The following is a 25616-nucleotide window of genomic DNA, read 5'->3' on the forward strand; positions in this document are numbered from 1 at the left end:
CCCATCCCCCCACCACCACCACTGATCTCATCCCTATCCCCCCACCCCCCATCACCTCTACAACAGAGGTGATGGGGTAGTGGGATAGGGATGAGATCAGTGGTGGTGGTGGGGGAATGGGATCAGTAAGAGGTCCCCCTCCAGTACCACCACCACCCCCCTCCAGGCTGCACTGGTGACACAGGTTGCATTGGTGACACCGGCTGCACTGTGGACACAGGTTGCATTGGTGACACAGGTTGCATTGGTGACACAGGCTGCAGTGGGGACACAGGTTGCACTGGCGACACAGATTGCATTGGTGACACAGGCTGCACTGGGGACACAGGTTGCATTGGTGACACCGGCTGCACTAGGGACACAGGTTGTATTGGGGACACCAGCTGCACTGGGGACACAGGCTGCACTGGGGACACCAGCTGCACTGGGGACACAGGTTGCATTGGTGACACAGGCTGCACTGGTGACACCGGCTGCACTGGGGACACAGGTTGCATTGGTGACACAGGCTGCACTGGGGAAACAGGTTGCATTGGTGACACAGGCTGCACTGGGGACAGAGGTTGCATTGGTGACACAGGCTGCATTGGTGACACCGGCTGCACTGGGGACACAGGTTGCATTGGTGACACAGGCTGCATTGGTGACACCGGTTGCATTGATGACACCGGCTGCACTGGGGACACCGGCTGCACTGGGGACACCGGCTGCATTGGTGACACCAGCTGCACTTGGGACACGGGTTGCATTGATGACACAGGCTGCACTGGGGACACAGGTTGCATTGGTGACACAGGCTGCATTGGTGACACCGGCTGCACTGGGGACACAGGTTGCATTGGTGACACCGGCTGCACTGGGAACACCTGCTGCACTGGGAACACAGGCTGCATTGGTGACACCAGCTGCACTGGGGACACAGGTTGCATTGGTGACACAGGCTGCACTGGGGACACCGGCTGCACTGGGGACACAGGTTGCATTGGCTGCACTAGGGACACAGGTTGCATTGGTGACATAGGCTGCATTGGTGACACCGGCTGCACTGGGGACACAGGTTGCATTGATGACACCGGCTGCACTGGGGACACAGGCTGCATTGGTGAAACCAGCTGCACTGGGGACACAGGTTGCATTGGTAACACAGGCTGCACTGGGGACACTGGCTGCACTGGGGACACAGGCTGCATTGGTGAAACAGGTTGCACTGGTGACACAGGCTGCACTGGGGACACAGGTTGCATTGGTATCAAAATCATGCTTTTCGGGGGGGGGGGGCCTTCATGATTTCTTGCACCGGGGCCCTGAGGTTTCTAGTTATGCCTCTAAATCAGATGTTAATGATAATATACATCTGTTTATATGTACCTGCAGACAGAACATTCAGCTCCCAGTCAGATTCTCAGAAAAAACTGACAGGCAGAACTGACCAGGCCTCTTATGTGAAAGAGCCCTAATAGTTGCCTCAGTTTTTAGTGTAATGTGGTCAGCTCACTGAAAGATAAATCTTGATTGGCTGCTGTGGGTTATGGTACTTTGCAGATTGCTTTTATGCTAAGGATAATTAAAGTTATGTTCTATTGGTCTATGGATCCTGTATTTTTGCATAATCTTAGTTCTAAGGTTTTTATCTACTTTTCATTTTTATAACAATATAAAATGTTTAAACAGAAATTTACTATAAAATGCACTTTTTAAAACAAATGATTGCGTATGTGAAAAACACATTAATAATTTTAACAATCATTATTTTTATATAAATTCCATCCAAGAGCATTTTGATTAAATAAAATAGATTATTAATAATGAAGCAGCACTCATTAAACTGGGAAATAATATTATGTTACGGCATGTTTTTTTCCTTTACCAATCTGAAATGCATTGTTAAGAAAATAAAATAGTAATCTGTTACTGAAGCACCTTTTCATTGTTCTTTCCATTCAGGGATGTTGCACAGCTTGCAAGCCCATTCAATATGTACTGAAATAGAATCCCAAGAGTAAAGCAAAATAAGCTGTTTGTAATAAATATTTCATCAATTCGGGAAGTTCATGATACATTATTATAATTGCAGAAAGATGCTTGTGGGATTTGTCTACGTTTCATGACTGCTACATGAAAAGACTAGAAAGAAATTCATTGTGGTAGGGATAAGGTATGTGTTCATTGCTACCATTAATTTGTGGAAATTATTTTTTATTATTAATACTATACAGGATTTATATTGCGCCAATTGTTTACGCATCGCTTTACTGTACAACGTTAGGGCAAACAGCACAGTTACAATACAATTCAATACAGGATGAATGAGAGGACCCTGCCCCTTAGAGCTTACAGTCTAAAGGTTTTCAATTTGCTCACCCATCAAATGAATGTGGGAATTGAAAATGGCAACCATAATGCACTTTTCTTTGAGCTAAGGTCAGCAGTTATGACTGACAGTCCATTCAAGATCTGCCTTTTTTCACAGTACCTCTCTTTATCCTTTGAAAAAAAAGAGTGTAAAAACACTGCGCACCCAAAACACTGCAAGCCCACACCATAGGTGCACCACAGCCCTTGCTATATTCCCATATATATACAAAAATACAGTTGAAGTGCTTCTCACAATAACTCTATCTCTAAAGTGTCACAGATAAACTAAATAGGTGCACATTTATATACAGTATATACAATTTCACTATATCAAAACAAAACCACAAAAATATCATAAACAATTTCATAGGCGTGTGTACCTATACTTATATAGTTACATAGTAGGTGAAGTTGAAAAAAGTCCATTGAGTCCAACCTATGTGTGTGATTATATGTCAGTATTACATTGTATATCTCTGTAAACGTTCAGGTGCTTATCTAATAGCTTCTTGAAACTATCAATGTCCCCGCTGAGACCACCGCCTGTGGAAGGGAATTCCACATCCTTGCCGCTCTTACAGTAAAGAATCCTCTACGTAGTTTAAGGTTAAACCTCTTTTCTTCTAATTTTAATGATTGGCCACTAGTCTTCTTAAACTCCCTTCTGCGAAAAAGTTTTATCCCTTTTGTGGATTCACCAGTATGGTATTTGTATATTGAAATAATATCCCCTCTCAAGCGTCTCTTCTCCAGAGAGAATAAGTTCAGTGCTCGCAACCTTTCCTCATAACTAAGATCCTCCAGACCCTTTATTAGCTTTGTTGCCCTTCTCTGTACTTGCTCCATTTCCAGTACATCCTTCCTGAGGACTGGTGCCCAGAACTGGACAGCATACTCTAAGTGCGGCCGGACCAGAGTCTTGAAGAGCGGGATGCAAAAATGGGGATGTATCATATCACAGAGTGGTGCTGTGGATACATGAACCATATACGTGTGCCACGTCCTGAAACTATATTAGCGAATGAAAAACCAAAGAGGGGACTTTGGACTTTGCAGGCACAGTAACCACGAATACATGTAACAAAAAATAATTTATTGAAGAAAACATATAGATAAGACATCAATTTAAAAACCACAAATCACATATATGTAGCGAGATATTTAGTGAAACCATTGCTATACAAAACCATTTAAATGTGTGGTAACTCGGACATGAGGATATTCATCCAGAGTAGCAACAGGTCCGAGAAGATGGTTGGATAGCAGGTCAGCAAACGATTAATTCATATCATGCGGATGCTCAATGCTCAACATGTTTTGCGTGTCTTTACGCTTCCTCAGGAGCAGAAAGTGTGTTGTGTGAATCAAAATTCATAGTATGTAATTAGTATATAAGACAATAAAAACAACATACAGAACAAGACAGAACAAAATACTACGATACAAGAAAGTCCGTACTGGTCAGACCAAAGCGATAAAGAATGGGACACCCAAAGAGGGGGCAATGGAAGGTAAGAATGGGGGCGTGCACAACATAGTATTATCATTGTGTCTGAAAGATGTGTCATAGTAAGGTATTTTTTAAAAATCACGTGCGGACCATAGAAACAAAGGGAATAAAATGGATGGGGATGGGAAAAGGGGGGAGGGGAAATAGGAAAAAAAAAAAAAGGGAAAGAGGGAGGAGGAAAAAGAGGAAAAAGAGAAAAAAGAGAAAGGGGAGGAAAAGAAAAAGGGGGGAGGGAGGGGAAAAGGAGGGGGGAGGGGGGATGGAGGAAAACAGGGGGAAAGAAAGGGAAGGGGAAGGGGGGAAAAATGGGGGAAAGAATGGGGAGGAGGGGGATGAGTTAAATACTTACAAGGTACGTTTGTATATGATTATAAGGCATAAAATGAAGTGGCCCACAAAGGCAGAAAGAAGCAGACGGTGCAAATAAGCACACAGCGTATGGTTAAATAGGAATTAGTAATACGTCCTAAAGGGAAATAATAGAACTCAATTCAGTAAGTAGTGGTAAACAGGTAACAGCTGATCAGGGTATAGCATAAATCACTCACCAACGGATATAATAGGAAAATGTGATCCACACCAGGCTCATGTAGGTAAATATAAGTATATATAGAGGGCTCGACAGTCACAAGCTAATGTGTAGATACAGGAGCCATGATATCAAGGGAGATAGTCCTAAAATGAAAACTGCATATACCTAAAATATAGAAGAGTAGGGGAGAAAGGGGGGAAATAATAATGAGAAATTATTGTCTCAAATATATCAAGGGTAATGGGGCCGCTGCCTAAATAGGATAAAGGTACCTGAGTCCTATCAGAATAGAAGTCCCAGCGTGTGGTGCCCTCCGTCTGCTAGAGCGGGTTGTACACAATAACAGGACACCGTCCTTGAAGAGCTGGAGAATTATCGTTTTATCTCTGGAATTAATCCTCTTTTTAATGCATGCCAATATTCTGTTTGCTTTGTTAGCAGCAGCTTGGCATTGCATGCCATTCCTGAGCCTATCATCTACTAGGACCCCCAGGTCCTTTTCCATCCTAGATCCCCCCAGAGGTTCCCCCCTAGTGTATAGATTGCATTCATATTTTTGCCACCCAAATGCATTATTTTACATTTTTCTACATTGAACCTCATTTGCCATGTAGTTGCCCACCCCATTAATTTGTTCAGATCTTTTTGCAAGGTTTCCACATCCTGCGGAGAAGTTATTGCCCTGCTTAGCTTAGTATCATCCGCAAATACAGAGATTGAACTGTTTACCCCATTCTCCAGGTCGTTTATGAACAAATTAAACAGGATTGGTCCCAGCACAGAACTGTGGGGGAACCCCCCTACCCACCCCTGACCATTCCGAGATTAATAATAGATTGGTTTGGCAAGAATGATTCTTCATGAATCCATGCTGATTACTGCTAATGATACCATTCTCATTACTAAAATCTTGTATCTCTATTGTCCTCTATTATCCCCTCCAAGAGTTTACATACTATTGATGTTAGACTAACTGGTCTGTAATTCCCAGGGATGTATTTTGGGTCCTTTTTAAATTTTGGTGCTAGATTGGCTTTTCTCCAATCAGCTGGTACCATTCCAGTCAGTAGACTGTCAATAAAAATTAGGAACAATGGTTTGGCAACTACTTGACTGAGTTCCCTAAGTAAGCCATCTGGTCCTGGTGATATATTAATGTTAAGTTTCCCAAGTCTAATTTTAATTCTGTCCTCTGTTAACCATGGAGGTGCTTCCTGTGATGTGTCATGAGGATAAACACTGCAGTTTTGGTTACTGAAGTCCCCCGATTCCCTCATGAAGACTGAGGAGAAGAATAAATTAAATACCTTCGCCATCTCCCCATCCTTTGTAACCAGATGTCCTTCCTCATTCTTTATGGGGCCAATATGGTCTCTCCTCCCTTTTTTTACTGTTTACATACTTAAAGAATTTCTTAGGATTTCTTTTGCTCTCCTCCGCTATGTGTCTTTCATGTTCTATCTTAGCTGTCCTTATTGCACCAATACATTTCTTGTTGCATTTTTTATAAATTCTGAATGCTAATGATAATCCCTCAACCTTGTATTTTTTGAAGGCCTTCTCCTTTGCTCTTTATGCATTTTTACATTGGAGATAAGCCATCCAGGACTTTTGTTCGCTCTTTTAAATTTATTACCCAATGGGATGCATTGGCTAATGCCCTTATTTAATATGCTCTTAAAGCAAACCCATCTCTCCTCCGTGTTCTTTATTCCTAAGATTTTATCCCAATTTATGCCTGCTAGCAAGGCTCGTAGTTTAGGGAAGTTGGCTCTTTTGAAATTCAGTGTCTTTCTATTCCCTTTATGTTTCCTATTTGTGTGATTTATACTGAAGCCAATTGACCTGTGATTGCTGTTGCCTAAATTGCCCCATATTTCCATATCCATGATCAGGTCTGTATTGTTGGTAATCAGTAGATCCAGTAACGCTTTATTTCTAGTTGGTGCGTCTACCATCTGACCCATAAAATTATCCTGCAAGACATTTAGGAACTGGTGAGCCTTAGATGAATGCGTGATTCCCTCCGCCCAGTCTATGTCTGGACAATTAAAATCCCCCATTATGATAACACTTCCCATCCTTGCTGCAAATCCAAATTGTGATAGGAGATCTGTCTCCCCTTCCTCACTCAGGTTAGGGGGCCTATAGCATACTCCCAGTATTATTTTCCTCTTAGCTTCATCCCTTTGGAGCTCTACCCATAAGGATCCCACCTCCTCCCTAGCTCCCTCAGTGATGTCATCTCTCACATTCACTTGTACATTATTCTTGATATATAGGCATACCCCTCCCCTATATGTGAAAACAGTAAAGTGATAAATCGTTCCCAAAGCAAAATTGCTAGTCCCATACACCCTCTAGTCTTCCTGGTTCTCGATAGTAGTGAAATTCTTTCCAAGCTACAAAAAGCATAAAGTTCACATTCTCCACCATAAGAAACACACAGATGTGCCCATCACCACACTTTATGGCAGGGCCAATCCTGGGCGGGTGCGCAGGGTGTAGTGCACCTGGGTGCCACAGAGGTAGGGGCTCTGAAGCTCCAGAGTACTCCCCTCCCTCCTCCTCTCCTTGTCTGCGTCAAGATTTGGAGCTCATGTAGCGGGTGCTGCGGATACGCATCCAACTTGTTCTCTCCGCCAGCAACTGACAGGAGCAGATCAGAGGAGGAGAGACTGTGCCGTCGCCGCTGCTGTTATCAACAGGAAGAAGGCGTTCTGTGTTTCCTGCCAATTCCCCCTACCTCCTCCTGCCAGAGGAGGAGAAAAAAGCAGCCGGAGATCAGAGCAGCCGTGTCTCTGAGTAGAGAGGGAGCAGCCGCGGACTCTCCTTTTCCCCCTCCCTCTCCTCCTCGCGCTGCTGTAGTAGTGAGAGGCGCTTGCCAGCACAGCCGCCCACTATGTTTCTTCTCCCTCCTTCATAGAAGAGGATTGTGGGACATGTAGTCCCGAGGACTGGCGGTCCCATTGTAACCCGGAAACTGCAGGCCACACAGCATGCCCAGCTGAATGGGAGAGGGAGATAGAGAGCCAAGAGCATGGTAAATTTTTCAGGGAAGTGCACCCAGGACTCCAGGGAGGGGACAGTGCTGAGGGGATGCCATCAGAGAGAGAACCCCACTGCCCTGCGCCACCAGAGGGAAAGCCACACAGCCTTGCGCCATCCCTGGTGAAGAAAGGATCAGAATCATTGCCAGAATCTAGATCTGAGCGCTAACCAGTGAAGTCGCTATGGGCAACCCAGAGTGAGCCGACTCCTGATCAGAGGAACCGTGGTTGCTATATCGCTGGGTCAGGTGAGAGGGCGCTTTGTGGTCATTATCTACTGCCATCCATAGGAACTGCAGTCTCTGACCATGTCCTGTACTATGCCCGCAGTCTCTAACCGTCTCCTGTAGTATGCCCGCAGTCTCTGGTGCCACAACACTGTAAGCCCTCACAGTTACTCTTGGTGGGTGCAGGAATGGGCCCTGCTGTGAAATATTAGATCAGAAATTGTAATTACATGCCCCTGTTAAACGGGCAGAAAAAATGGGCCTTAGGCAGTGGTGGTGGTGCCCTAAACCAAAAATGTTGTTGGAAGCTAGCATCATCAAGATTGAGGAGGAATAGGATAGTCACTCAGCATAGGCAGTCTTCAAGGGATCCCACATCCATAGAAAAATCAATCAGTTACATCAGCATCAGGTGCTTGATAGCTGCTGCTGATCCAAGACTGATTCATTTTTATGAATGTGAGCCTATCAACGGAGTCTGTGGACAGGCGCACTCTTTGATCCATTACAAACCCTCCAGCAGGACTGAATATGCGTTCAGAAAGCACGCTGGATGCAGGACAGGCCAGTAGCTCAATTGCATATGAGTTTATTAATGAACTTAACGCGAACGAGCGTAACATACGTCTAACCTATGCGTACGACCAATCCCAGCTTACATTCCTGGACCTTATCATCAAAGTGGAAGATGGCAGGATTAGTACATGTACTTACTGGAAACAGACAGCGGCAAATACTTTGCTACAAGCCGACAGCCACCATCCTCCCTGGCTAAAGAATGGAATCCCCACAGGGTAATTCATGAGGATAAAACGCAACTGTTCCAATGTTACAGACTTGCGCAGGGAGTCAAAAGATCTGTATGTGAGATTCCGAGAGAGGGGATACTCTCACAGACAGATCCGGAGGGCCAAACGCAAGGCTGCGGTATGAACGAGAGAAAGTCTGCTCCTCATGGACCATAAACCAAAGGTACAAAAGACAATGGAACCAGGTCCAGTGAGACTTATTACTGCATATGGTGCACAATGGGGCTCAGTGCGCAAAATCCTGGAGAAAAATTGAAGCATTTTAATGAACAACAAAGGCCTGGCAGACATTGTGAGTGATAGGCCCAAAATGGTGGCACAGAGATCTAAGAACTTACATAGTTACATAGTTACATAGTAGGCGAGTTTGAAAAAAGACACAAGTCCATCAAGTCCAACCTATGTGTGATTATGTGTCAGTATTACATTGTATATTCCTGTATGTTGCGGTCATTCAGGTGCTTATCTAATAGTTTCTTGAAGCTATCGATGCTCCCCGCTGAGACCACCGCCTGTGGAAGGGAATTCCACATCCTTGCCACTCTTACAGTAAAGAACCCTCTATGTAGTTTAAAGGTTAAACCTCTTTTCTTCTAATTTTAATGAGTGGCCACGAGTCTTGTTAAACTCTGCTTTGCGAAAAAGTTTTATTTCTATTGTAGGGTCACCAGTATGGTATTTGTATATTGAAATCATATCCCCTCTCAAGCGTCTCTTCTCCAGAGAGAATAAGTTCAGTGCTCGCAACCTTTCCTCATAACTAAGATCCTCCAGACCCTTTATTAGCTTTGTTGCCCTTCTTTGTACTCGCTCCATTTCTGGTACATCCTTCCTGAGGTCTGGTGCCCAGAACTGGACAGCATACTCTAGGTGCAGCCGGACCAGAGTCTTGTAGAGTGGGAGAATTATCGTTTTATCTCTGGAGTTGATCCCCTTTTTAATGCATGCCAATATTCTGTTTGCTTTGTTAGAAGCAGCTTGGCATTGCATGCCATTGCTGAGCCTATCATCTACTAGGACCCCCAGGTCCTTTTCCATTCTAGATTCCCCCAGAGGTTCTCCCCCCAGTGTATAAATTGCATTCATATTTTTTGCCACCCAAATGCATTATTTTACATTTTTCTACATTGAACCTCATCTGCCATGTAGTTGCCCACCCCATTAATGTGTTCAGATCTTTTTGCAAGGTTTCCACATCCTGCGGAGAAGTTATTGCCCTGCTTAGCTTAGTGTCGTCTGCAAATACAGAGATTGAACTGTTAATCCCATCCTCCAGGTCGTTTATGAACAAATTAAATAGGATTGGTCCCAGCACAGAACTTTGGGGAACCCCACTACCTACCCCTGACCATTCCGAGTACTCCCCATTTATCACTACCCTCTGAACTCGCCCTTGTAGCCAGTTTTCAATCCATGTACTTACCCTATGGTCCATGCCAATGGACCTTATTTTGTACAGTAAACGTTTATGGGGAACTGTGTCAAATGCTTTTGCAAAATCCAGATACACCACGTCTATGGGCCTTCCTTTATCTAGATGGCAACTCACCTTCTCATAGAAGGTTAGTAGATTGGTTTGGCAAGAACGATTCTTCATGAATCCATGCTGATTACTACTAATGATACCGTTCTCATTACTAAAATCTTGTATATAGTCCCTTATCATCCCCTCCAAGAGTTTACATACTATTGATGTTAGGCTAACTGGTCTGTAATTCCCAGGGATGTTTTTTGGGCCCTTTTTAAATATTGGTGCTACATTGGCTTTTTTCCAATCAGCTGGTACCATTCCAGTCAGTAGACTGTCTGTAAAAATTAGGAACAACGGTCTGGCAATCACTTGACTGAGTTCCTTAAGTACCCTCAGATGCAAGCCATCTGGTCCCGGTGATTTATTAATGTTAAGTTTCTCAAGTCTAATTTTAATTCTGTCATTTGTTAACCATGGAGGTGCTTCCTGTGTTGTGTCATAAGGATAAACACTACAGTTTTGGTTACTGAAGCCCCCCGATTCACTCGTGAAGACTGAGGAGAAGAATAAATTCAATACCTTCGCTATCTCCCCATTCTTTGTAACCAGATGTCCTTCCTCATTCTTTATGGGGCCAATATGGTCTGTCCTCCCTTTTTTACTGTTTACATACTTAAAGAATTTCTTGGGATTTTTTTTGCTCTCCTCCGCTATGTGTCTTTCATGTTCTATCTTAGCCGTCCTAATTGCACCCTTACATTTCTTGTTGCATTCCTTATAAAGTCTGAATGCTGAGGATGATCCCTCAACCTTGTATTTTTTGAAGGCCTTCTCCTTTGCTTTTATATGCATTTTTACATTGGAGTTAAGCCATCCAGGACTTTTGTTCGCTCTTTTAAATTTATTACCCAATGGGATACATTGGCTAATGCCCTTATTTAATATACTCTTAAAGCAAACCCATCTCTCCTCCGTATTCTTTGTTCCTAATATTTTATCCCAATCTATGCCTTTTAGCAAGGTTTGTAGTTTAGGGAAGTTGGCTCTTTTGAAATTCAGTAAGTAACAAAAAATTCCGCGCTAGAAGCATATAGGGATAAGCAGCAGTAAACAGTGCGACAACACCAATCAGAACAAAGAAATTATAAACTGCGCTAAAACAAAAATCCTAAAAATAAAGTGAGATGGTAGTATAACCTAACATCAGCAAATATTTGAAAATATTTAAAAATAGTGATATAAAGTCCAACTCTTCAAAATGGTAGGATGTTCAATTTGAATGTGAGTAATAATCCAAATGAGCTATGATTGCTCTTACCAGAAGTATTAGTAATATGAGCGGATGGCAAAAACCCTGCCAGGGCCTTTAGAGTGGTGGACCAGTCAGCAGCGTCCGTCTTCAAATTAAAAACCCCTCAATGGATGCAGGAGAAAGAACAAACAAAAGAAAACTGGCCATAGTGTAGTATATCAAAATGTTAGGCATGGACAGACAGACATACCAAACACCCTGGTGTGCACATAACAACACCCAAAAAAAAGGAGGGGAGGGAAGTGAAAAAACCCCACCACCGTGGCTGTAGAATGTGCTTACCGACTCACGGTGATAAGCAGGCTTTATATGAGTTGGAAGCGGATCAAAAGTAGGTAAGGAACACTTAGATACGTCCACATTAGCCCGAAGTCCACATCATCAGTACACAACCCAGAATACAAATGATAAGCTTTCCATGGTGAAGTACGTTAAATCAAGTTTAATAAATAAAGTATTGCACTTACAGGATAAAAACACTTGTATCGCGTAAAGTATAAGTTGCCGGCCGGCAAACAAACATGGAAGCGAAGCTCGTCCTACTTCCTGGTCTCGTGGTAGCGTCGCTGCGATGTGGACTTCGGGCTAATGTGGACGTATCTAAGTGTTCCTTACCTACTTTTGATCCGCTTCCAACTCATATAAAGCCTGCTTATCACCGTGAGTCGGTAAGCACATTCTACAGCCACGGTGGTGGGGTTTTTTCACTTCCCTCCCCTCCTTTTTTTTGGGTGTTGTTATGTGCACACCAGGGTGTTTGGTATGTCTGTCTGTCCATGCCTAACATTTTGATATACTACACTATGGCCAGTTTTCTTTTGTTTGTTCTTTCTCCTGCATCCATTGAGGGGTTTTTAATTTGAAGACGGACGCTGCTGACTGGTCCACCACTCTAAAGGCCCTGGCAGGGTTTTTGCCATCCGCTCATATTACTAATACTTCTGGTAAGAGCAATCATAGCTCATTTGGATTATTACTCACATTCAAATTGAACATCCTACCATTTTGAAGAGTTGGACTTTATATCACTATTTTTAAATATTTTCAAATATTTGCTGATGTTAGGTTATACTACCATCTCACTTTATTTTTAGGATTTTTGTTTTAGCGCAGTTTATAATTTCTTTGTTTTGAAATTCAGTGTCTTTGTATTCCCTTTAGGTTTCCTATTTGTGTGATTTATACTGAAACTAATTGACCCGTGATCGCTGTTACCTAAATTGCCCTGTACTTCCACATCCGTGATCAGGTCTGTATTGTTGGTAATCAGTAGATCCAGTAATGTTTTATTTCTAGTTGGTGCGTCTACCATCTGACCCATAAAATTGTCCTGCAAGACATTAAGGAACTGGCGAGCCTTAAATGAATGTGTGGTTCCCTCCGCCCAGTCTATGTCTGGATAATTAAAATCCCCATTATGATAACACTTCCCATCCTTGCTGCTAATCCAAATTGTGATAGGAGATCTGTCCCCACTTCCTCCCTCAGGTTAGGGGGCCTATAGCATACTCCCAGTATTATTTTCCCCTTAGCTTCATCCCTTTGGAGCTCTACCCATAATGATCCCACCTCCTCCCTAGCTCCCTCAGTGATGTCATCTCTCACATTCACTTGTACATTATTCTTGATATATAGGCATACCCCTCCCCCTTTTTTATCCTCTCTATCCTTGCGGTAAAGGGTATACCCTTGAATGTTTTCCAGCCAATCATGAGAGCTGTTGAACCAGGCCTCTGAAATTCCCACAAAATCCAAATCCTCCTCGTACAACAGTATCTCTAGTTCACCCAACTTGTCCGCCATGCTCCTGGCATTGGTGAACATGCCACATAGTTTAGACCGGTCGCATATTGTCCTTGTATTGGGTGTTTCGATATTGCAACTAGGACTTGCTACTATACTTACCTTGTGTTTTTGTGCTTCGGTCAACCTACCACTAATGCCCCCAATACTACCCTCTAGAATATCTTCCGCGCTGACTATCTCTACCTCTGAACCCTCCCCCCATCGCCTAGTTTAAAAACCCCTCTAACTTTTTGGCCATCTTCATTCCCAGCAGATCTGCACCCTCCTCATTTAGGTGCAATCCGTCCCTTCTATAGTACCGGTTATCGACTGAGAAGTCGGCCCAGTCCTCCAGGAACCCAAACCCCTCCTTACTACACCAGCTCTTCAGCCACTTGTTTACTTCCCTAATCTCCCTCTGCCTTTCTGGTGTGGCTCGATGTACCGGTAGTATTCCTGAGAATACTACCTTGGAGGTCCTTTTCCTCAATTATCTCCTAAGTTCCTAAAATCGTTCTTTAGGGCACTCCATCTGCCTCTGACTTCACCATGACAGCCGGGTCTTCCCCAGCCCCTCCCAGTAATCTGTCCACAAGATCCGTGATGTGCCGAACCCGAGCTCCCAGATAGACAACATACTGTTCGGCGCTTCAGGTCTTGGTTACAGATTGCCCTCTCTGTCCTTCTAAGAATTGAGTCCCCTACCACCAGAATCTGTCTTTCCTTTCCCTTCGCTGCCCCCCCACTCTCACTGGAGGAGTTCTTCCACTGGCAGCTAGGAGAGTCCCTCAGCTCCAGCAGTGCTGGTCCCTGACTGGTTTCACCAATGTCACTCAATGGAGCGTACTTATTGGGATGCTCCAGTCCTTGATCAGCCTCCCTGGCACTTCCCCCTCTACCCTTCCTGACTGTCACCCATCTACTCTTTGCAAGTGCCTGCACCTCTTTGTCTCCACCCACCTCTGTGCTGGCCCCTGCCGGCACCTGCCATGTACGTTCCTGGCTCTCCTTTAGTATGGAGGAACTTCTCAGTGCTGACAGTTGCTTCCCCAGATTCAGAACCTGCGCTTCCAGAGAAACAATGTGCATACATTTTGCACAGCAGTATTGGCCCTCGATCGGATGATAAAGGAACGCATACATGCAGCAAGATGTACAAAGAGTCGCCTCTCCACACCCGCCGGGCATCGTACCTATTACATTTAGTGAGGATTGGGGATTATACCCTGTCCAAATTACCTAACAGTTAGCTTCCTGGCACTAATACTCAAGCCAATACACAGGTACACAACAAAACAATACACAGGTACTCACAGACCTACGTGCACTTGCAGAACAGTTGCAGACCTACGTGCACTTGCAGGCCTCTCGCAGACCTACGTGCACTCGCAGACTACTCGCAGACCTACGTGCACTCGCAGACCTACGTGCACTCACAGGCCACTCGCAGACCTACGTGCACTCGCAGGCCACTCGCAGACCTACGTGCACTCGCAGGCCACTCGCAGACCTACGTGCACTCGCAGACCTATGTGCACTCGCAGACCTACGTGCACTCGCAGACCTACGTGCACTCGCAGACCCACGTGCACTCGCAGACCCACGTGCACTCGCAGGCCACTCGCAGACCTACGTGCACTCGCAGACCTAAATGCACTTGCAGGCCACTCGCAGACCTACGTGCACTTGCAGACCTACGTGCACACCTACGTGCACTCGCGGACCTACGTGCACTCGCAATACACAAGTATACAGTACACAATACACAAGTACTAACGATCCACACACACTACTCAGACAACACTCAGGTACTCACACTACACAGGTACTATGACCCCTGTTATAACCTCCTGTTTTAAACTCTGGTTTTTACTCACCACTTAGGGGAGAGCAGCACTGTGACAGGTCCATCGCTGCACAGTGTGCAGCAATGGACCTGTCATCTGCCTGCTCAGCGGGGATCCATGGAGCGATCCGCGCTGAGCAAGCGGATGTTCACGGGGCGGATCATCTCGGATCCGTCCCGTGTGAAAGAAACCTTAGACTGGTTCCACTTGCACAGAGTTCCAACAGCCTCACAAATGAGCAGGCTCAATAGGAGTCCTACACCAGGTTATATAGGCCTCAAGCACCTGTGAGCAATTAACCACTCCCCTTAATTGGTAGTCTGAAGCAACCAAAGAAAAAAAAAAAAAGCTATTTAAAAAGTGACAGAAAAAGGTGATTGAAAAGCTAAAAGGAAAAGCCCCAAAAAATGCAACCCAGCTATCAAAAAGCAAGACTTGTTCACTCCCACTCAAGGTCCCCCCTCTGGTTTTAACTCACCACTTAGAGTGGTTCCACTTGCACAGAGTTCCAACAGCCTCACAAATGAGCAGGCTCAATATGAGTCCTACACCAGGTTATATAGGCCTCAAGCACCTGTGAGCAATTAACCACTCCCCTTAATTGGTAGTCTGAAGCAACCAAAGAAAAAAAAAAGCTATTTAAAAAGTGACAGAAAAAGGTGATTGCAAAGCTAAAAGGAAAAGCCCCCAAAAATGCAACCCAGAGCTATCAAAAAGCAAGACTTATTCACTCCCACTCAAGGTCCCCCCTCTGGTTTTAACTCACCACTTAGACTGGTTCCACTTGCACAGAGTTCCAACAGCCTCACAAATGAGCAGGCTCAATATGAGTCCTACACCAGGTTATATAGACCTCAAGCACCTGTGAGCAATTAACCACTCCCCTTAATTGGTAGTCTGAAGCAACCAAAGAAAAAAAAAAAAGCTATTTAACCACTTGAGCCCCGGACCATTATGCTGCCTAAGGACCAGAGGTCTTTTTCCAATTTGGCACTGCGTCGCTTTAACTGCTAATTGCGCGGTCATGCAATGCTGTACCCAAACGAAATTTGCGTCCTTTTCTTCCCACAAATAGAGCTTTCTTTTGATGGTATTTGATCACCTCTGCGGTTTTTATTTTTTGCGCTATAAACGGAAAAAGACCGAAAATTTTGAAAAAAAATGATATTTTCTACTTTTTGTTATAAAAAAAATCCAATAAACTAAATTTTAGTCATACATTTAGGCCAAAATGTATTCGGCCACATGTCTTTGGTAAAAAAAATGTCAATAAGCGTATATTTATTGGTTTGCGCAAAAGTTATAGCGTCTACAAACTAGGGTACATTTTCTGGAATTTACACAGCTTTTAGTTTATGACTGCCTATGTCATTTCTTGAGGTGCTAAAATGGCAGGGCAGTACAAAACCCCCCCAAATGACCCCATTTTGGAAAGTAGACACCCCAAGGAAATTGCTGAGAGGCATGTTGAACCCATTGAATATTTATTTTTTTTGTCCCAAGTGATTGAAAAATGACAAAAAAAAAAAAAATATTTACAAAAAGTCGTCACTAAATGACATATTGCTCACACAGGCCATGGGCCTATGTGGAATTGCACCCCAAAATACATTTAGCTGCTTCTCCTGAGTATGGGGATACCACATGTGTGGGACTTTTTGGGAGCCTAGCCGCGTACGGGGCCCCGAAAACCAATCACCGCCTTCAGGATTTCTAAGGGTGTAAATTTTTGCTTTCACTCTTCACTACCTATCACAGTTTCGGAGGCCATGGAATGCCCAGGTGGCACAAAACCCCCCAAAATGACCCCATTTTGGAAAGTAGACACCCCAAGCTATTTGCTGAGAGGCATATTGAGTCCATGGAATATTTTATATTTTGACACAAGTTGCGGGAAAGTGACACTTTTTTTTTTTTTTTTTTTTTTTTTTCATAAAGTTGTCACTAAATGATATATTGCTCACACAGGCCATGGGCATATGTGGAATTGCACCCCAAAATACATTTAGCTGCTTCTCCTGAGTATGGGGATACCACATGTGTGGGACTTTTTGGGAGCCTAGCCGCGTACGGGGCCCCGAAAACCAATCACTGCCTTCAGGATTTCTAAGGGTGAAAATTTTTGATTTCACTCTTTACTGCCTATCACAGTTTCGGAGGCCATGGAATGCCCAGGTGGCACAAAACCCCCCCAAATGACCCCATTTTGGAAAGTAGACACCCCAAGCTATTTGCTGAAAGGCATGGTGAGTATTTTGCAGCTCTCATTTGTTTTTGAAAATGAAGAAAGACAAGAAAAAACATTTTTTTTTTTTCTTTTTTCAATTTTCAAAACTTTGTGACAAAAAGGGAGGTCTGCAAAATACTCACTATACCTCTCAGCAAATAGCTTGGGGTGTCTACTTTCCAAAATGGGGTCATTTGGGGGGGTTTTGTGCCACCTGGGCATTCCATGGCCTCCGAAACTGTGATAGGCAGTGAAGAGTGAAATCAAAAATTCACGCCCTTAGAAAGCCTGAAGGCGGTGCTTGGTTTTCGGGGTCCCGTACGCGGCTAGGCTCCCAAAAAGTCTCACACATGTGGTATCCCCGTACTCAGGAGAAGCAGCAGAATGTATTTTGGGGTGTAATTTCACATATTTCCATGGCATGTTTGAGCAATATATCATTTAGTGACAACTTTGTGCAAAAAAAAAAAAAAAAAAAAAAAAATTTGTCTCTTTCCCGCAACTTGTGTCGCAATATAAAATATTCCATGGACTCGACATGCCTCTCAGCAAATAGCTTGGGGTGTCTACTTTCCAAAATGGGGTCATTTGGGGGGGTTTTGAACTGTCCTGGCATTTTATGCACAACATTTAGAAGCTTATGTCACACATCACCCACTCTTCTAACCACTTGAAGACAAAGCCCTTTCTGACACTTATTGTTTACATGAAAAAGTTTTTTTTTTTTGCAAAAAAATTACTTTGAACCCCCAAACATTATATATTTTTTTAAAGCAAATGCCCTACAGATTAAAATGGTGGGTGTTTCATTTTTTTTTTTCACACAGTAATTGCGCAGCGATTTTTCAAACGCATTTTTTGGGGAAAAAACACACTTTTTTTAATTTTAATGCACTAAAACACGCTATATTGCCCAAATGTTTGATGAAATAAAAAAGATGATCTTAGGCCGAGTACATGGATACCAAACATGACATGCTTTAAAATTGCGCACAAACGTGCAGTGGCAACAAAATAAATACATGTTTAAAAGCCTTCAAAAGCCTTTACAGGTTACCACTTTAGATTTACAGAGGAGGTCTACTGGAAAAATTACTGCCCTCGATCTGGCCTTCGTGGTGATACCTCACATGCATGGTGCAATTGCTGTTTATGTTTGACGACAGACCGCCGCTTGCGTTCGCCTTAGCGCGAGAGCAGGGGGCGACAGGGGTGTTTTTTTTTTTTTTTCTTTATTATTTTTTTGCTTTTTTAATCTTACTTTTAAACTGTTCCTTTCATATTTTTTTTTTTAATCATTTTTATTGTTATCTCGGGGAATGTAAATATCCCCTATGATAGCAATAGGTAGTGACAGGTACTCTTTTTTGAAAAAATTGGGGTCTATTAGACCCTAGATCTCTCCTCTGCCCTCAAAGCATCTGACCACACCAAGATCGGTGTGATAAAATGCTTCCCCAATTTCCCAATGGCGCTATTTACATCCGGCGAAATCTAAGTCATGAAATACTCGTAGCTTCCGGTTTCTTAGGCCATAGAGATGTTTGGAGCCACTCTGGTCTCTGATCAGCTCTATGGTCAGCTGGCTGAATCACCGGCTGCATTCTCAGGTTCCCTGTTGAGACAGGAGAGCCAGAGAAAAACACGGAAGACGGTGGGGGGGGGGGCATTCCCTCCCACGGCTTGTAAAAGCAGTCTAGAGGCTAATTAGCCGCTAGGATTGCTTTTACATGAAAGCCGACCGCTGGCTGAAAAGAATGATACCAAGATGATACCTAAACCTGCAGGCATCATTCTGGTATAACCACTCAAAGTCGTGAATGGCGTACCTGAAGACAAAAAAATGGTTAACAATGGTTAACAATAAAGCACAGTAAAGTGTAAATAATTACACACCTGAAAAACAAACATGATAAAACATAATAACAATAACAATAAAACATTGCAGAATAGAATACAGTAAAAAAGAGCAGAACAATAGAGAGAGAGAATAGAGAGAGAGAGAACAATAAAACAACAACTATTTTTTTTTATTTCATATTTTTTTTTTTTTTTACACTTTTTTTGTAACTAACTTTTATAACGGTAACCGGTTCCAGGTTCGGGTCTCTCAAAATGCGATGGCATCTTGGGAGACCCTGTGAAAGTGTGCCTAGTCTGTGCAGTGCTGTACCCTACGCTAATACTCAACTAGTGAATGGTAGCGTTCAAAACATTCACCAATGCAAAGACCAGGATTGTCAGGACAGGAGGGACAATAATAGCGGGTGTCACGCCTATATCCGCGCTTGCTGCAGACACGACATCTTTTTTGGGGGGTTCGTTGGGTAGGGGTACTCGGGAGGACATAAAAATGCCTCTCATGCAGCCGACTGCATTTGGTTGGGGATGTGAATGGGGGAAGTACGGGTGCTGCAGAAGCGGTGGGTTCCCAATTAGGATTGGCGAATGCAGCAGGAAGGGCACTATGGGCACGATGGGCCTGTGTTTGTCTTTTTGGTGGCAGCGGGACACTACTTGTGCTTGCCACCTCACCAGCTTGAACTGCACTTATGGGACTCGCCACGTCACCAAGTGTTACTGCAGTGCTGGTTTGACTACGACCGGGGTGTACTAGGCCGCTGGCGCTTGCCAGTTCACCAAAACGCTACCAAAAAACGTTAGCGATCGCAGGGATCAGGCCTGACTCTGCGAACGCTGCAGTTATGCGTTTAGTGTTTTGTAAGTGTCAGTGATCGATCGATACTGCACTTGGGTGGGCTGGGCCGGGCCGGGCGGAGGGGCAAAACGCAGGTGCTAGCAGGTATCTGGGCTGATCCCGCTAACACTGCGTTTTTGGGAACCCTAAACTGCTGGTGACGCTAGTATAGATCTGATCGGATCAGATATTGATGCGATCAGATACTATACCACTAAGGGAGGTGTACGGTGCGTGCGTGGGTGTTAGCGGTACTGGCGCTAATCTGACACTGCCTGGGGCTGGTGCTTGCCAGTTCACCAAAACGCTACAAAAAAAAACTGTTAGCGATCGCAGGGATCAGGCCTGACTCTGCGAACGCTGCAGTTATGCATTTAGTGTTTTGTAAGTGTCAGTGATCGATCGATACTGCACTTGGGTGGGCTGGGCTGGGCCGGGCGGAGGGGCAAAACGCAGGTGCTAGCAGGTATCTGGGCTGATTCCGCTAACACTGCGTTTTTGGGAACCCTAAACTGCTGGGGACGCTAGTATAGATCTGATCGGATCAGATATTGATCCGTTCAGATACTATACCACTAAGGGAGGTGTACGGTGCGTGCGTGGGTGTTAGCGGTACTGGCGCTAACCTGACGCCTGGGGCTGGTGCTTGCCAGTTCACCAAAATGCTACCAAAAAAACTGTTAGCGATCGCAGGGATCAGGCCTGACTCTGCGAACGCTGCAGTTATGCGTTTAGTGTTTTGTAAGTGACAGTGATCGATCGATACTGCACTTGGGTGGGCTGGGCGGAGGCACAAAACGCAGGTGCTAGCAGGTATCTGGGCTGATCCCGCTAACACTGCGTTTTTGGGAACCCTAAACTGCTGGGGACGCTAGTATAGATCTGATCGGATCAGATATTGATCCGTACAGATACTATACCACTAAGGGAGGCGTATGCTGCATGCGTGGGTGTTAGCGGTACTGGCGCTAATCTGACGCTGCCTGGGGCGACGCATATCACCGCCGGGCGATCAGGGGGCTAAACCTTTATTTGGTAATAAACGGCGGGTGCCCTGACACTATAAAAAATAAACAAACTAACCAGCGTCAACCGTAACGGTTATACGGTGATCAGTGGTGAAAGGGTTAACTAGGGGGCAATCAAGGGGTTAAAACATTTATTAGGTAGTATATGGGGGTCCCTTACGCTATAAAACGCTGACGGCGAACCTAAATATTTACCTCACTAACTAGCGTCACCAGCGACACTAATACAGTGATCAGAAAAATGATCGCTTAGTGACACTGGTGACAGGGGGGTGATCAAGGGGTTAAAACTTTATTAGGGGGGGTTAGGGGGGTACCCTAGACCTAAAGGGGGGTAATACTCACTGTCCCAACACTGTAACTGTCACAAACTGACACTATGCAGTAATCAGAAAAAAAAAAAAAAAAAAAAAACAAAAAAAACTGCTGGTGTCAGTTTGTGACAGGGGGGGGGGGGGGTGATTGGGGGGGGATCGGGGGGCGATCGGGGGGGGGATCGGGGTGTTTTGTGTGCCTGGCATGTTCTACTGTGTGTGTGTGTGTTGGTGCACTCACATTGATGTCTTCTCTCCTCGGGCCGGAACGGAAAATACCGACCCGAGGGGAGATGACATCACTTCCTTTGCTGCTGTTTAGCATACAGCAGCAAAGGAGTGTTTTCATTGGCCGGCGGCGATCGCGAGGGGGGGGCCACGAACGGATGGTCTCCCCCTCATCACCGATCGCCGCTGGACAAAAGACGACCGCCTCGGGCACCGGGGGGGGGTCCGATCGGACCCCCCACCCGCGGAAGGCAAATCACGTACCCTGTACGTGATTTTGCCTGTCCGTGCCACTTTGCCGACGTACATCGGCGTGAGGCGGTCGTCAAGTGGTTAAAAAGTGACAGAAAAAGGTGATTGAAAAGCTAAAAGGAAAAGCCCCAAAAAATGCGACCCAGCTATCAAAAAGCAAGACTTGTTCACTCCCACTCAAGGTCCCCCCTCTGGTTTTAACTCACCACTTAGACTGGTTCCACTTGTACAGAGTTCCAACAGCCTCACAAATGAGCAGGCTCAATATGAGTCCTACACTAGGTTATATAGGCCTCAAACACCTGTGAGCAATTAACCACTCCCCTTAATTGGTAGTCTGAAGCAACCAAAGAAAAAAAAAGCTATTTAAAAAGTGACAGAAAAAGGTGATAGAAAAGCTAAAAGGAAAAGCCCCAAAAAATGCAACCCAGCTATCAAAAAGCAAGACTTGTTCACTCCCACTCAAGGTCCCCCCTCTGGTTTTAACTCACCACTAAGGCCTCTTTCATATGAACGATCCATTCAGGTCCGCCTGTCAGTTTTTTAGGCGGACCTGAACGGACCCTCCATAGACCTCTATGGAGTGTCGGATGTCAGCGGTGACATGTCCGCTGACATGCGACCCGCTCCGATCCGAAAAAGTTTAACGGAGGAAAAACCTACTTTTCCATCTGTTTTCGGATCGGGTGACGACGGACTCTACGGTCCGTCGTCATCCGATCCCCCGTAGGGGAGAGCAGCACTGTGACAGGTCCATCGCTGCACAGTGTGCAGCGATGGACCTGTCATCTGCCTGCTCAGCGGGGATCCATGGAGCGATCCGCGCTGAGCAAGCGGATGTTCACGGGGCGGATCATCTCGGATCCGTCCCATGTGAAAGAACCCTTAGACTGGTTCCACTTGCACAGAGTTCCAACAGCCTCACAAATGAGCAGGCTCAATATGAGTCCTACACCAGGTTATATAGGCCTCAAGCACCTGTGAGCAATTAACCACTCCCCTTAATTGGTAGTCTGAAGCAACCAAAGAAAAAAAAATTAAAAAAACTTTTTAAAAAGTGACAGAAAAAGGTGATTGAAAAGCTAAAAGGAAAAGCCCCAAAAAATGCAACCCAGCTATCAAAAAGCAAGACTTGTTCACTCCCACTCAAGGTCCCCCCTCTGGTTTTAACTCACCACTTAGACCGGTTCCACTTGCACAGAGTTCCAACAGCCTCTCAAATGAGCAGGCTCAATATGAGTCCTACACCAGTTTATATAGGCCTCAAGCACCTGTGAGCAATTAACCACTCCCCTTAATTGGTAGTCTGAAGCAACCAAAGAAAAAAAAAAAAAAAAAAAGCTATTCAAAAAGTGACAGAAAAAGGTGATTGAAAATCTAAAAGGAAAAGCCCCAAAAAATGCAACCCAGCTATCAAAAAGCAAGACTTGTTCACTCCCACTCAAGGTCCCCCCTCTGGTTTTAACTCACCACTTAGACTGGTTCCACTTGCACAGAGTTCCAACAGCCTCACAAATGAGCAGGGGGACATCCTCATTCACTCGGAATTTACCAGACGACAGGATCCCACCTGGTTGTCCGGGTACCCACGGTGCAAGGGGATGTTCCCATGTACAAAATGTCAAGTGTGCCCCTTCGTCGAGAGGACTAATATTTTCAAGGATGCTATGGGGCAAAAGGAATATGAAATTAGGGACCTAATCAATTGTTCCACCAGTAAGGTGGTCTATATTATCACTTGTCCCTGTCCCAAAATTTATGTCGGGAAGACCAAGAGGGCCCTTAGGGTCAGGATAAGGGAACACTTAAGTGATATTAAAAGGGAGAAAGAGAGAGTCCTGGAAAAGAAGGAGAAAAGGGAAGAGAGACCGGTGGCTAAACATTTTGTACAATATCACCAGGGTAAAACCGATGGATTGAAGGTAAAGGGCATATACACCCTAAAGCTACCAGCGAGGAGGGGGAACTTCGACCGCATCCTTCTGCAGAAGGAAAAGTGGTGGATATACACTTTGAAGTCCCTTGTAGCTCTAGGTATGAATACTGAGTTAAACATGCAACCATTTTTGGACCAATGAAATCTGTCCACATTAAGACATACTCAGCCATTTCCTCCACTCGCTTACTTCCCTTTTCCCTCTCTATGTCACTCCCAGGATCCTTTCCCTCTCCCTCTCCCTCTCCTCTCTTTCCTCTATATTTTATCTCTTCCCCAGCACCTTTTTTTGGGTCACTATTGACCAAAATGCCCCTTTTGCTCCTTTGGAGCTTCATCTATCTAAACTTTATTGATTTGATCTTAGGGCATCTCCCTCTCTTCCTCTCTTCTCTCTTCCCTCTATATATTCTCTCTATCCTCTCCCCAACCTAGTCTCTTTCCCCTTATATCTGGAGACGGAAGTACCCATTTCCAGCAGTATATATAACCTTCATACATTTTATGTTTATTTTCGATGTGTGCCTCTTTATGTTTAATGTTTACATTGTCTGAAAGGGGTTAGAATATGAAGATGTGAGCCGCTAACTGCATGAACGCTCCTTATAACTTTAAGTAAGAGCTTGCTAGACTGTGTCTATGAAAAGTACATGTTAAGCATAGATGTGTAACAGATATACGAAAGACATCTATCCGAGATTCTATCTAGCTTGTCCCAGCTAAATTTCTCAATGAAAGAAATAGTAGGAGGAGGGGCGAATACACCTCGAGGTACTATAAGGGAGAGGTGTATGCCTGCCCCTTCCACATCCAGTTGAAGCTACGTGACATGACATTGCGAAATGCGTCGACGTAACTGCGGTGTGCGGACGCCACTACAGTGATTCCCCGAACATCTTGGGAAGTGGAGAAGCGGAGAAGCCCTATGCGAAATATTTTATCCACACAGCAGTAACAGCAGAAGCGGACATCAGTGAAGCTGTTAGCCGCTACAGGACACCGCCGTAAAGCGGGCGACATATGAGCGGAGGGTTGGTAGATACCCAGCACGGCATATCCACTAGGGCCTGCTAGCCCACCCCCCTCAGGTGGATGTGAACATGACGAGCCAGTCATATCTTTGAAGCGTCCAAGCTCACGGCCAGCACCCTTGCACTGGGAAGGAAGGCGGTAACGTTATCTCTGCAATATTCACTCATACTTTACTGCATTTAAGCTTTGTAATTCTGCTAGTTATGAACTGTGTAGCCTGGGGATTGATCTCGATCCCGTGATAGTATGTTGTGATGGCCTTTTTTGCCAGCGCAAGCTGTGTATTGGGGATAGCCAAGGAAGCACTATCTAAAATTCAACTTGATACAGGCCATCTCTCCAATGACAACTGTCACCTTAGCACTGCCTGACTACTAACCGGTTTTTGTTCGGTGCCTACAGATATTTGAACATTGCTCTAAATACTAGTCCTATTTTGAACTTGATACATTTCTAGAATGTGCCTCCTGCATGCGCATGCAATTGTGCGATCTTAATTACCTTTAGCATATCCCAAAAGGACCATATATCAGTACTACTAGCCAATTTACAGACGGCTCAATTTCTGTTGGCCAACACATCTCTGGTGATATCACCACAGTCAGGTTTAGCTTCCCTGATCCCCCGGGGGCCACACATGTATGGTTTCCCCAGTATTTTTCTACAAATTTGGTAATTTATCGTCATTGGTGTTTGGCCAGTGGGGTTTCGATGCATGTGTGGGTTTTCTTAGGCGCCTGCACCTCATATGTTCATTGTTTGTTATTGTGTGTCTATTGTCTGTCTATCCGTTTCACTGGTACACCATATGTATTTCCATAATAGGTGTACCGTTTTATGGTTGCTCACAGGGACCAATTACATTCAGCTTCCTTTGGGAAGCAAAATGTTTTATAATTGTGTGGTTTTGATAATTCAATAAATTTGGCATTGACTTTTACTCACTATCTTCTTTATTGCCCTCTCTGGCCACTAGTAGCTATCTTTATTCCGGGTATATCTC

The sequence above is a fragment of the Aquarana catesbeiana genome, linkage group LG01, assembly GCF_042186555.1.
Source record: "Aquarana catesbeiana isolate 2022-GZ linkage group LG01, ASM4218655v1, whole genome shotgun sequence".
Classification (NCBI taxonomy): Eukaryota; Metazoa; Chordata; class Amphibia; order Anura; family Ranidae; genus Aquarana; species Aquarana catesbeiana.